The sequence below is a fragment of the Macaca thibetana genome, chromosome 16 (assembly GCF_024542745.1).
Source record: "Macaca thibetana thibetana isolate TM-01 chromosome 16, ASM2454274v1, whole genome shotgun sequence".
Taxonomy (NCBI): domain Eukaryota; kingdom Metazoa; phylum Chordata; class Mammalia; order Primates; family Cercopithecidae; genus Macaca; species Macaca thibetana.
The window spans coordinates 21,716,506-21,729,093 of NC_065593.1; positions in this window are offsets into that span (position 1 = coordinate 21,716,506).

A 12,588-nucleotide genomic window follows, 5' to 3' on the forward strand; every position below is an offset into this window, starting at 1 on the left:
TCTGCAAGATGAATGCACATATCACAAAGTGGTTTCTCAGACAGCTTCCTTCTAGTTTTATCCTGGAATATACACTCTTTCATCATTGGCCTCAATGAGCTCAAAAATGTCCACTTGCAGAATGGACAAAAACAGTGTTTCCAAACTGCTGAATCCTAAGAAAGGTTTAACTCTCTGAGATGAATGCACACATCACAAATCAGTTTCTCAGAAAACTTCATTCTAGTGTTTATCTGAAGACAATTCCTTTTTCACCATAGGAATCAATGCGCTCCAAAACATCCCTTCATAGATTCAACAAAAACAGTGTTTCCAAACTGCTGAAAGAAAGGAAAGTTTTAACTCTGCTAGATGAGCGCACACATCACAAAACAGTTTCTCAGACAGCTTCCTTCTAGTTTTTATCTTTGGGTGTTCTCTTTTTCACCATTGGACTCAATAAGTTCCCAAATGTCCACTCGCAGAATGGAGGAAAACAGTTTTTCCAAAGTGCTGAATCCAAAGAAAGGTTTAACTCTGTGAGATGAATTCACACATCTCAACAGTTTCTCAGAAAGATTCTGTCCATTTTTTATCTGAAGATGTTTCCTTTTTCACAGTAGGCCTCAATGCGCTCCCAATACCCCTTCACAGATACTACAAAATAGTGTTTCCAAACTACTGAATCAAAGGAAAGGTTGAATTTTTTGAGATGAATGCACACATCACAAAGTGATTTCTCAGAGAGTTTCCTTCTAGTTTTTATCCTGGGATATTCACTTTTATGACTTTGGCCTCCATAAGCTCTCAAATGTCCATTCACAGAATGGACAAAAACAGTGTTTTGAAACTGCTGAATTCAAAGAAATGTTTACCTCTGTGAGATGAATGCACACTTCACAAAGCAGTTTCTCAGAATGCTTCTTTCTAGCTTTTATGTGATGATATTTCCTGTTTCACCATAGGACTCAAGACACTCCAATATATCCGTTCACAGATTCTACAAAACAGTCTTTCAAAAAAAGTAAGTGAAAAGAAATGTTCAACTCCACGAGATGAATGCAAATATCACAAAGCAATTTCTCAGATACCTTCCTTCTAGATTTTATTGTGATACCTTTTTTTCTTTGCCATTGGATTCCATGAGTTTCAAAATGTCCAATCACAGAATGGACAAAACAGTATTTCCAAACTGGTGAATCCAAAGAGTGGTTTAACTTTGTGAGATGAATACACACATCACAAAGCACTCTCACAGAAAGTTTCTTCCTTGTTTTTATCTAAAGATGTTTCCTCTTTCACAGGCCTCAATGCACTCTAAAATATCCCTTCACAGATTCTGCAAAAACAGTGTGTTGAAATTGCTGAATGAAAGGAAACTTTAATCTCTGTGAGATGAATGCACACATCACAAATCGTTTTCTCAGATAGCATCCTTCTGGTTTTTTCCCTGTGATATTAGCTTTTTCACCTTTGGCCTCAATGAGCTCCCAAATATCCATTGCAGAATGGACAAAAACATTGTTTCCAAACTGCTGAATCCAAAAAACTGTTTAACTTTGTGAGATGAATGCACTAATCCAAAGGAGTTTCTCAGAAACCTTCTTTCTAGTGTTTTTCTGGAGATGATTCCTTTTTCACCACAGGACTCAATGCATTACAAAATATCCCTTTGTAGATTCCACAAAAACAGTGTTTCCAAACTGCTGAATGAAAAGAAGGATTTAACTCTGTGAGATGAAAGTACACATCAGAAAGTGGTTTCTAAGATAGCTTCATTCTAGTTTTTATCCTTAAGTATTTGCTTTTTCAACATCGGCCTCAATGGGCTCCCAAATGACCATTGGTAGAATGGACAAAAGCAGAGTTTCCAAACTGCAGAATCCAAAGAAAAGTTGAACTCTGTGAGGTGAATGCACGCTTCACAAAGCAAGTTCTCAGAAAGCTTCTTTCTTTATTGCTTTTTTTAAAGGTAGACCTCATGTGCTCCCAAATATCCCTTCACACATTCTACAAAAACAGAGTTTCTAACTGCTGAAGGAAAAGAAAGCTTTAACTCTGCAGGATTAAGGCACACACCACAAGCAGTTTCTCGGATAGCTTTCACCTAGTTTTTATCCTGCAGTATTCACTTTCTGGCCATTGGCCTCAATGAGCTCCCAAGTGTCCACTCACAGAAGGGACGAAAACAGTGTCTCCAAACTGCTGGATGCAAAGAAAGGTTTAACTCTGTGAGGCGAATGCATGCATCACTAAGCAGTTTCTCAGAGTTTCTATCTAGTTTTTATCTGAAGATGTTTCCATTTTCATCATAGGCCTCAAAGTTATCCCAAATATCCATTTGCAGATTCTAGAAAAATAGTGTTTCCAAACTGCTGAAGGAAAATAAAGGTTTAACTCCACAAGATGAATGCTCGCATCCCAAAGTGGTTTCTCAGATAGCTTCCTTCTTGTTTTTATTCTAGGTTATTGGTTTTTCGCCATGTCCTCAATGAGCTCCCAAATGTCCATTCGCACAATGGACAAAAACTGTTTCCAAACTGCTGAATCCAAAGAAAGGTTTAACTCTGTGAGATGAATGCACACTTCACAAAGCAGTTTCTCAGAAAGCTTATTTCTTGTTTTTATGTGAAGTTGTTTCATTTTTCACCATAGGCTTCAATGGGCTCCCAAATATCTTTTCACACATTCTACAGAAACAGTTTTTTCCAAGCTGCTGAATGAAAAGTAAGGTTTAAGTCTGCAAGATGAATGTACACATCACAAGGCAGGTTCCCACAGCTTCCTTGTAGTTTTTATCCTTGGGCATTTACTTTTTCACCACTGACCTCAATGAGCTCCCAAATGGTCACCTAGAGAAGGGACAAAAACAGTGTGTTCCAAACTTCTGAATCCAAAGAAACGTTTGGCTTTGGGAGATGAATGCACACATCACAAAGCAGTTTTCCAGAAAGCTTCTTTCTAGGGTTCGTCTGAAGATGTTTCCTTTTGGACCATAGGACTCAATGCGCTCCAAAATATCCCTTTGTAGATTCAAAAACAGTGTTTCTAAACTGCTGAATGAAAAAGAAAGGTTTAACTCTGTGAGATGAATGGACACATCACAAAGCAGTTTCTCAGATAGCTTCCTTTTTGTTTTTATAGAGGGATATTCACTTTTTTGCCATTGACCTCAATGAGCTCCCAAATGCCCATTCATATAATGGAGATAAACAGTGTTTCAAAACTGCTGAATACAAAGAAAGGTTGAACTCTGTGACATGAATGCACACAGCCCACAGTCATTTCTCTGAAAGCTTCTTTCTTGTTTTTATCTGAAAATGTTTCCTTTTCCATGATTGGCCTCAGTGCACTCCAAAATATCCTTTTGCACAATCTACAAAAGCAGTGTTTCCAAAATGCTGAATGAAAATAAAGGTTTAATTCTTCAAGATGAATGTACACATAACAAAGCAGTTTCTTGTTTAGGTTCTTTCTAGTTTTCACCATGGGATATTCGCTTTTTCATCTTTGGTCTCATGAGGTTTCAAATGTCTATTTGCACAATGGACAAAAAAAGTTTTTCCAAACTGCTGAATCCAAAGAACAGTATAACTCTGTGAGATGAAAGCAAACATGGGAAAGCAGTTTCTCTGAAAGTTTCATTCTGGCGTTTATCAGAAAGTGTTTCCTTTTTGAACCACAGGACTCAATGAGATTCAAAATATCTCTTCACAGATTCTACAGAAACATTGTTTCCAAACTGCTGAACAAATAAGAAAGGTACAAATCATAAAGCCATTTCTCAGATGGTTTCCTTCTAGTTTTTATCCTTCGGTATTCACTTTTTCACCATTAACCTCAATGAGCTCCCAAACGTCCACTCATAGAATGAACAAAAACAGAGTTTCCAAATGGCAGAATTTAAATAAAGGTTGAACTCTGTTGGATGAATGCGCACATTCCAAAGCTGGTTCTAAGAAAGGTTCTGAAGGGGTGGCCTGCCCCTCCACACCTGTGGGTGTTTCTCATTAGGTGGAACGAGAGACTTGAGAAAAGAAATAAGACACAGAGACAAAGTATAGAGAAAGAAAAGCGGGGGCCCAGGGGACCGGCGCTCAGCTTACAGAGGACCCACGCCGGCACCGGTCTCTGAGTTCCCTTAGTATTTATAGATAATTATCTTTACCATCTTAAAGATAAGGGAGTGGCAGGACAATAGGATAGTTTTTAGGGAGGAAATCAGCAGTAAGACATAAGAACAAGGATCTCTGTGACATGAATAAGTTTAAAGGAAAATCCTGTGCCTAGAGATAAACCTTTTAGCAGCATTGTTTCATCCTATCACATGGGGATAAACCTTGGACAATACCTAGCTTTCCTAGGAACAAAGACACACCCTGCACGCCCAAAATCCATTAAACCTTGAGTTACCACAGCCCATGTCTCTTGCAAGGACAAGGTTGGGGGTAGGGTCACAGATTAACAGCATCTCAAATACAGAACAAAATGGAGTCTCTTATGTCTACTTCTTTCTATATAGACACAGTAACAGGCTGATCTTTTTCTTTTCCCCACATTTCCCCCTTTTCTTTTTAACAAAACTACCATTGTCATCATGACACCGAGATTACATACTTCACAAAGTAATAGAATATCACAAAGCAAGTGGAGGCAGGATGAGATCACAGGATGGTGTTAAAATTAAAATTAAAAATGAAATTTCGGGCATGCATAGTCATTGATAACATCTTATCAGAAAACAGGGTTTGAGAGTAGACAACATGTCTGACCAAAATTTATTAGGTGGGAATTTCCTCATCCTAATAAGCCTGGGAGCGCTACAGGAGGCCAGGGCTTATTTCATCCCTTTAGCTTCAACCGTAAAAAGTGGCATGCCTCCAAGGGGGTCGTTTATAGGCCTACCCTCAGAGCGCATTCTCTTTCTCAGGGATGTTCCTTGCTGAGAAAAAGAATTCAGCGATATTTCTCCTATTTGCATTTAAAAAGAGAAGAAATATGGCTCTGTTCCGTCCGGCTCACCGGCGGCCAGTTCAAGGTTGCCTCCCTTGTTCCCTGAACACCGCTATTATCCTGTTCTTTTTTCAAGATGCCCAGATTTCATATTGTTCAAACACATTTGCTCCACAAACAATTTGTGCAGTTTAAGGCAATCATCACAGGGTCCTGAGGTGACATATACCCTCCTCAGTTTACAAAGAAGATGATGGAATTTAAGAGATTAAAGTCAAGACAGACATAAGAAATTATAAAAGTATTAACTTGGGAGAACTAATAAATGTCCATGAAATCTTCACATTTTATGTTTTTCTGCCGTGGCTTCAGCCAGTCCCTGCACTCAAGGTCCCTGACTTCCCACAACATTGTCCCTCCCTTTTCCTCTATATAAATGTGCCATGGCGATGAAGTCTTGTTCGTTAGTCAATGGTGCTCGATAGCGGTGTTTCCGTCTCTGTGGAGGCGCTTTCCTTTGCATCTCTGATGGGTTCATTGTAGAACTTCAAATGTTTAGTGGGTATCCAAATAGGAAGCTGATTTTCTCCTGGTGAAACACAAGCAAAACCTCTTCCCCAGGTTATCACCTTCCCTATTTCCCATATCTTATTTTTGTTGTCTTTCCACCAAATCAGTTTTCCTTCATGTGGACTGTTCTTTTTACCAGTAAGATGTTGTTCTGCAGAAGTAGTAGTCTGATTTCTATAAATGTTTTAAAAATTTAAACTATAGAGTGCTAGATTAAGCTGCATCTGAGGAGTGGCACACTCCTTACTGTCTCCCCCTTTTTTTGTTTAACTAACTGAGTTTTGAGCGTTCTATTAGTTCTTTCAACTATGGCCTGTCCTTGGGAATTATAAGGAATTCCTGTTGTATGTGTAATATTCCACTGATTTAAGAATTTTTGGAAAGCTTTACTACAATAACCTGGTCTATTGTCAGTTTTAAATTTTTCTGGAACTCCCATTACAGTAAAACAAGATAATAAATGTTTTTTAACATGGGAAGTACTTTCTCCTGTCTGGCATGTTGCCCATATGAAATGTGAATAAGTATCAACTGTTACATGAACATATGATAATTTTCCAAATGAAAGTACATGGGTAACATCCATTTGCCATAATGCATTAGGACACAGACCTCTGGGATTAACTCCTGCCTCTTGAGTGGGCAGGTGTAGTACTTGACACTGGGTGCAATGTTGTACAATATATTTTGCCTGTTTCCATGTGACATCAAATTTATTTTTTAACCCTGCTGCATTTACGTGAGTCAAAGCATGAAGTTCTTGTGCTTTTAAGAATGCAGAGGATACCAGTGAGTCAGCTTGTTCATTTGCTATAGTTAAAGGTCCTGGTAAATTAGTGTGTGCTCGAATATGAGTAATATAAAATGGGAAATTCCTTTTTCTTACAGTTTGTTGTAATAAATTGAACAACTAGTTTAACTGATCATCCATGCTATATTTAATTAGAGCTGTCTCAACATCCCTTGTAGCCTGTACTACATATGCAGAATCTGATATAATATTAACAGGTTGATTAAAATCTTGTAACACTGTAATGACTGCAACCAATCTCTGCCCTTTGAGCTGATTGATACTGAGTTTTGATTACTCACTCTTTTGGCCCTGTGTAAGCTGCTTTTCCATTGCTGGAACCATCAGTAAATACTGTCAGAGCATTTTCTAAAGGTCTATTTGAGACTAGGTAATTCTTTTTTAGATGACCAATTTGACCACAATTATAACATTTTCCCCCAAATGTTCTAACTTGTCCTCCTAAAGCTACTCCTGTGATTGCTTGAGCCATAAGCGTAGCTTTATGCATAGCTCCTCCAATTCCATCGCAGGCTTTAATGTACTCTGAGATTACATCTGATCCTGTGGGAACCCTTCATTTTAATGGCTTAATGGCTGATTGACAATCAGGATTGGCGTTTTCATATGCCATCAACTCCACTATGACCTTACGGGCATTTTCATTGGTAATTGACTTTTGAGCAGCATCTTGAAGTCTTGCTACAAAATCAGGGTAGGGCTCTTTAGAGCCTTGTCTTATTATATTAAAGGAGGGGCAGGCGGTTCCTGGGTCTTGGATTTTCTCCCAGGTCCTAAGGCAGATAGTCCTGATTTGCTCAATGGCCTCATTTGGCATTATTACTTGTTGGTCAACAGTGCTCCAATTTTGACCTATTCCTAATAGTTGATCTGCATCTATGTTAATTGGAGGATTGGCAGTCCTATTTTTTCGGACCTGTACTTGTGCCCCATCAATCCACCAAGTCTTAAATTGTAAAAATTGAGAGGGTGAGAGTGAGGATTTTGCCAGAATCTCCCAATCATAAGGAATGAGTCTATGTCCATGAGCAATGGAATCTAATAATGTTCTCATGTAAGGAGAGTTGGGTCCATACTGTTTTACTCCTTCTTTCATTTCTTTTAGTATTTTTATAGAAAAGGACTTATACCTGGCTTCAGCTACGGGAAGCTCTCCCTCTTGGGCCCCTTCTCCAGGTGGTCTTGATTCTAATATTGCTGGGAATTGCCATGCCTCAATATCTGCTTGTTTTCTTGCCTCATCAATAATTTTATGTAACGCACTACCCTGTGTACTAGGCGGTGCTGTAGGATTAAGTCTCATGGTGGGCGGCTGATATGGCACCCTGCCCTGTGGCACTGGAAATGTTCCTGGCTGTCCATACGGATTTTCTGGGGGCTGCTGATACTGCAGTTTGGCTGGCGGCCAGTATTGATAGACTACTGGTGGCTGGGTCTTATTTTCTACCGCCTGATATTGTGGACACTGTATTTGGATTGGCATTGCCATGACAGAGACTCTATCTTTTCCTATTTGATCTTCTTTCGGAGTTAGTACTTGTTTAACCTGCATTTGAGGTTGTAAAGTTACAGGCATCTCAGCTGCTGGAAGAGCAGTTTGGCCATCGTGGTTTAGACTCTGATGGCTCTGCTAATTCTGGATTTTTTCTTCTAATTTTAACGTTTCAGGATATATTACCTCCTGTAATTGATTATCATCAACATTTTGCGTTGACTGAGCCATTACCGGCTCTGATACACATTCACAGTGTGAACTTTCTTTTTCTTTCCGGGATTCTATCCCTGCCTCTTTTTCACAATCTACTGCACAGTTTTTGGGGACATCAGAAATTGGAACTCTATCTTCTTCTGTTCGAAATGGTTCTAAAGCTACTTTAATAATGACCCAATCATTCCATACTGTGAGCGGAATGATTTTACCTTCCCTACTTGCTTGTTTTAATTCTTTGCCAATTTTTTCCCAATCTTTTAGATCTAAGGTTCCCTGTTCCGGAAACCATGGACAAAACTGCTCTATTGTTTGAAATAGCATAATTAGATTTTTTGTAGAGACTTTAACTCTCCCTCTTTTTAAGAGAATTTTAATAAAGCTGCGATAAGAGGCATATTTACTTTTAGTTTGCCCCATTATTACCCTAGGATCTTCCGAGTACACAAGCTTACCGCAAGGCTGACTGTAGACGTACTCGGGAGTCTCTCGTCGACTTGTCCTCAATGACCACGCTCCAGTGTACCTTCACCTTAGAGAAAAGCTTCCACGTTGGGCACCAGATGAAGGGGTGGCCTGCCCCTCCACATCTGCGGGTGTTTCTCGTTAGGTGGAATGAGAGACTTGAGAAAAGAAATAAGACACAGAGACAAAGTATAGAGAAAGAAAAGCAGGGACCCAGGGGACCGGCGCTCAGCTTACAGAGGACCCACGCCGGCACCGGTCTCTGAGTTCCCTTAGTATTTATAGATAATTATCTTTACCATCTTAAAGATAAGGGAGTGGCAGGACAATACGATAGTTTTTAGGGAGGAAATCAGCAGTAAGACATAAGAACAAGGATCTCTGTGACATGAATAAGTTTAAAGGAAAATCCTGTGCCTAGAGATAAACCTTTTAGCAGCATTGTTTCATCCTATCACATGGGGATAAACCTTGGACAATACCTAGCTTTCCTAGGAACAAAGACACACCCTGCATGCCCAAAATCCATTAAACCTTGAGTTACCACAGCCCATGTCTCTTGCAAGGACAAGGTTGGGGGTAGGGTCACAGGTTAACAGCATCTCAAATACAGAACAAAATGGAGTCTCTTATGTCTACTTCTTTCTATATAGACACAGTAACAGGTTGATCTCTTTCTTTTCCCCACAGGTTCTTTGTTGTTTCTATCTGAAGATGTTTCCTTTTTCACTGTAGACCTCAATGAGCTCCCAAATATCCCATCACACATTCTACAAAAACAGTGTTCCCAAGCTGCTGACTGAAAAGAATGGTTTAACACTGCAAGACGAATGTACACATCACAATGCGGTTTCTCATATAGCTTCCTTCTAGTTTTTACCATGGGATGTTCTCTTTTTTGGCTTTGGACTCAATTAGCTCCAAAATGTCTATCTGCACAATGGACAATAACAATGTTTCCAAACTGCTGAATCCAAAGAAATGTTTAACTCTGTGAGAGGAATGCACACATCACAAATCAGTTTCTCAGAAAGCTACTTTATCCTTTTTATCTGAATATGTTTTGTTTTTCATCATAGGCCTCATTGCACTCAAAAATGTCCTTTCGCACATTCTACAAAAACAGTTTTTCCAAACTTCTGAATGAAAAAAAAAGTTTAACTCTGTGTGAAGAATGCACACCTCCAAAGTAGTATATCGGACAGCTTCCTTCTAGTTTTATATTGGAATATTCTCTTTTTGGCCTTTGGCTTCAATGAACTCCTAAATATCCACTTGCAGAATGGACAAAAACAGTCTATCGAAACTGCTGAATCCAAAGAACAGTTTAACTGTGTGAGATCAATGCACACATCACAAAGCAGTTTCTCAGAAAGCTTCTTTCTGACCTTGATCTAAGGATGTTTCATTTTTGACCACAGGACTCAATGTGCTCCAAAATATCTCTTATTAGATTCTACAAAAGCAGTGTTTCCAAACTGCTGAATGAAAAGAAAGGTTTAGCTCTGCGAGATGAATACACACATCACAAAGCGGTTTCTTGGATAGCTTCCTTCCAGTTTTTGTTTTGGAATATTCACTTTTTTGCCATTGGCCTCAATGAACTCCCAAATGTCCACTTGTAGAATGGACAAAAACAGTCTTTCCAAACCGCTGAATCCAAAGAACAGTTTAACTCTGTGAAATGAATGCACACATCATGAAGTAGTTTCTCAGAAAGCTTCTTTCTAGTGTTTATCTGAAGATGTTTCATTTTGGACCGTAGGACTCAATGTGCCACAAAATATCCCTTCATAGAGTCTACAAAAACAGTATTTCCAAACTGCTGAATGAAAAGAAAGTTTTAATTCTGTGACATGAATATGCATCACAAAGCATTTTCTCAGATAGCTTCCTTCTAGTTTTTATCCTTGGGTATTCCCTTTTTGCCATTGATCTCAATGCGTTCCAAAAAGTCCACTCACAGAATGGAGAAAAACAGTTTTTCCAAACGGCCAAATGCACAGAAAGCTTTAAACATGCAAGATGAATGCACACATCACTAAGCATTTTCTCAGAAAGCTTCTATCTAGTTTTCATCTGAAGATGTTTCCTTCTTCACCATAGGCCTCTATAAGCTCCCAAATATCCATTCGCAGATTCTAAAAATATAGTATTTCCAAACTGCTGAATGAAAACAAAAGTATAACTACACAAGATGAATGCTCACATCACAAAACGGTTTCTCAGATAGCTTCCTTCTTGTTTTATCATGGGATATTCAGTTTCTTGCAATGTCCTGAATCAGCTCCCAAATGCCCATTCACACAATGGACAAAAACAATGTATCCAAGTTGCTGAATCCAAAGAAAGGTTTAACTATGTGAGATGAATGCACACATCACAAAGCAGTTTCTCAGAAAGCTTCTTTCTTGTATTTATCTGAAGATGTTTCCTTTTTCACCATAGGCCTCTATGCACTCCCAAATATCCCTTCATACATTCTAGAGAAACAGTTTTTCCAAACTGCTGGATGAAAAGATAGGTTTAAGTCTGTGAGATGAATGCACACATCACAAAGCAGGTTCTCAGCTTCCTTCTAGTTTATATCTTTGGGAATTCACTTTTTCACCATTGGCCTCAATGAGCTCCCATATGGTCACTCGCAGAATGGACAAAAACCGTGTTTCAAAACTCTTGATTCAAAGAAATGTTTGGCTATGTGAGATGAATTCACACATCACAAAGTAGTTTTCCACAAAGCTTCTTTCTAGCATTCATCTGAAGATGTTTCCTTTTTACCATAGGACTCAATGCACTCCCAAATATGCCTTTGCAGATTCCACAAAACAGTGTTACCAAACTCCTGAATGAGAAAAAAAAGGTTTAATTCTGTGAGTTTCTCAGACAGCTTCCTTCTAGATTTTATACTGGGATATTCGCTTTTTTGCCTATGGCAAATCTCTTCGCAGATTCTACAAAAACAGTGTTTCTAAACTGCTGAATGAAAAGAAAGGTTTAACTCTGTGAGATGAATGCACACATCACAAAGCAGTTTCTCAGATAGCTTCCTTCTAGTTTGTGTCCTGGGATATTTGCTTTTTTTGCCATTGGCCTCAATGAGTTCCCAAATGTCCTTATACACAATGGACAAAAGCAGTGTTTCCAAGCTGCTGAATCCAAAGAGTGGTTTGATTCTGTGAGATGAATGTACACATCACAAATCAGTTTCTCAGAAACATTCTTTTTGTTTTTATTTGAATATGTTTCCTTTTTCACCATAGACCTCAATGCACCCCCAAATATCCTTTCACACATTCTTCAAAACAGTTTTTCCAAACTGGTGAATGAAAAGAAAAGTTTACCTCTGGGAGGTGAATGGACACATCACAAAGTGGATTTTCACATAGTTTCCTTCTAGTTTTTATCCTTTAATATTCAGTTTTTCACCTTTGGCCTTATAAGCTGCAAAAGGTTCATTTGCAGAATGGAGACAAATAGTGCTTTTAAACTGCTGAATGCAAAGAAATGTTTAACTCTGTGAGATGAATGCACACATCACACATCAGTTTCTCAAAAAGCTTCTTTCTACTTTTTATCTGAGGATATTTCCTTTTTGACTATAGGCCTCAATGCACTCCCAAATATCCCCTCACAAGTACTGAAAAAACAGTGACTCCAAACTGCTGAATGAAAAAAAGTTTAACTCTGTGAGATGAATGCACACATCACGAAGCGGTTGCTCAGATAGCTTCCTTCGAGTTTTTACCTTGGAATATTTACTTTTTCACCTTTGGCCTCAATGAGCTCCCAAGTGTCCTTTCACAGAATGGACAAAAACAGTGTTTCCATACTGGTGAATCCAAAGAAAGCTTTAACTCTCCGGATGAATGCACACATCACAAAACATTTTGTCCAAAATCTTCTTTCTAGTTTTATTATTATTATTATTATTATACTTTAAGTTCTAGGGTACAAGTGTATAACGTGCAGGTTTGTTACATATGTATACTTGTGCCATGTTGCTGTGCTGCACCCATCAACTCGTCAGCACCCATCAACTCGTCATTTACATCAGATATAACTCCCAATGTAATCCCTCCCCCCTCCCCCCTCCCCATGA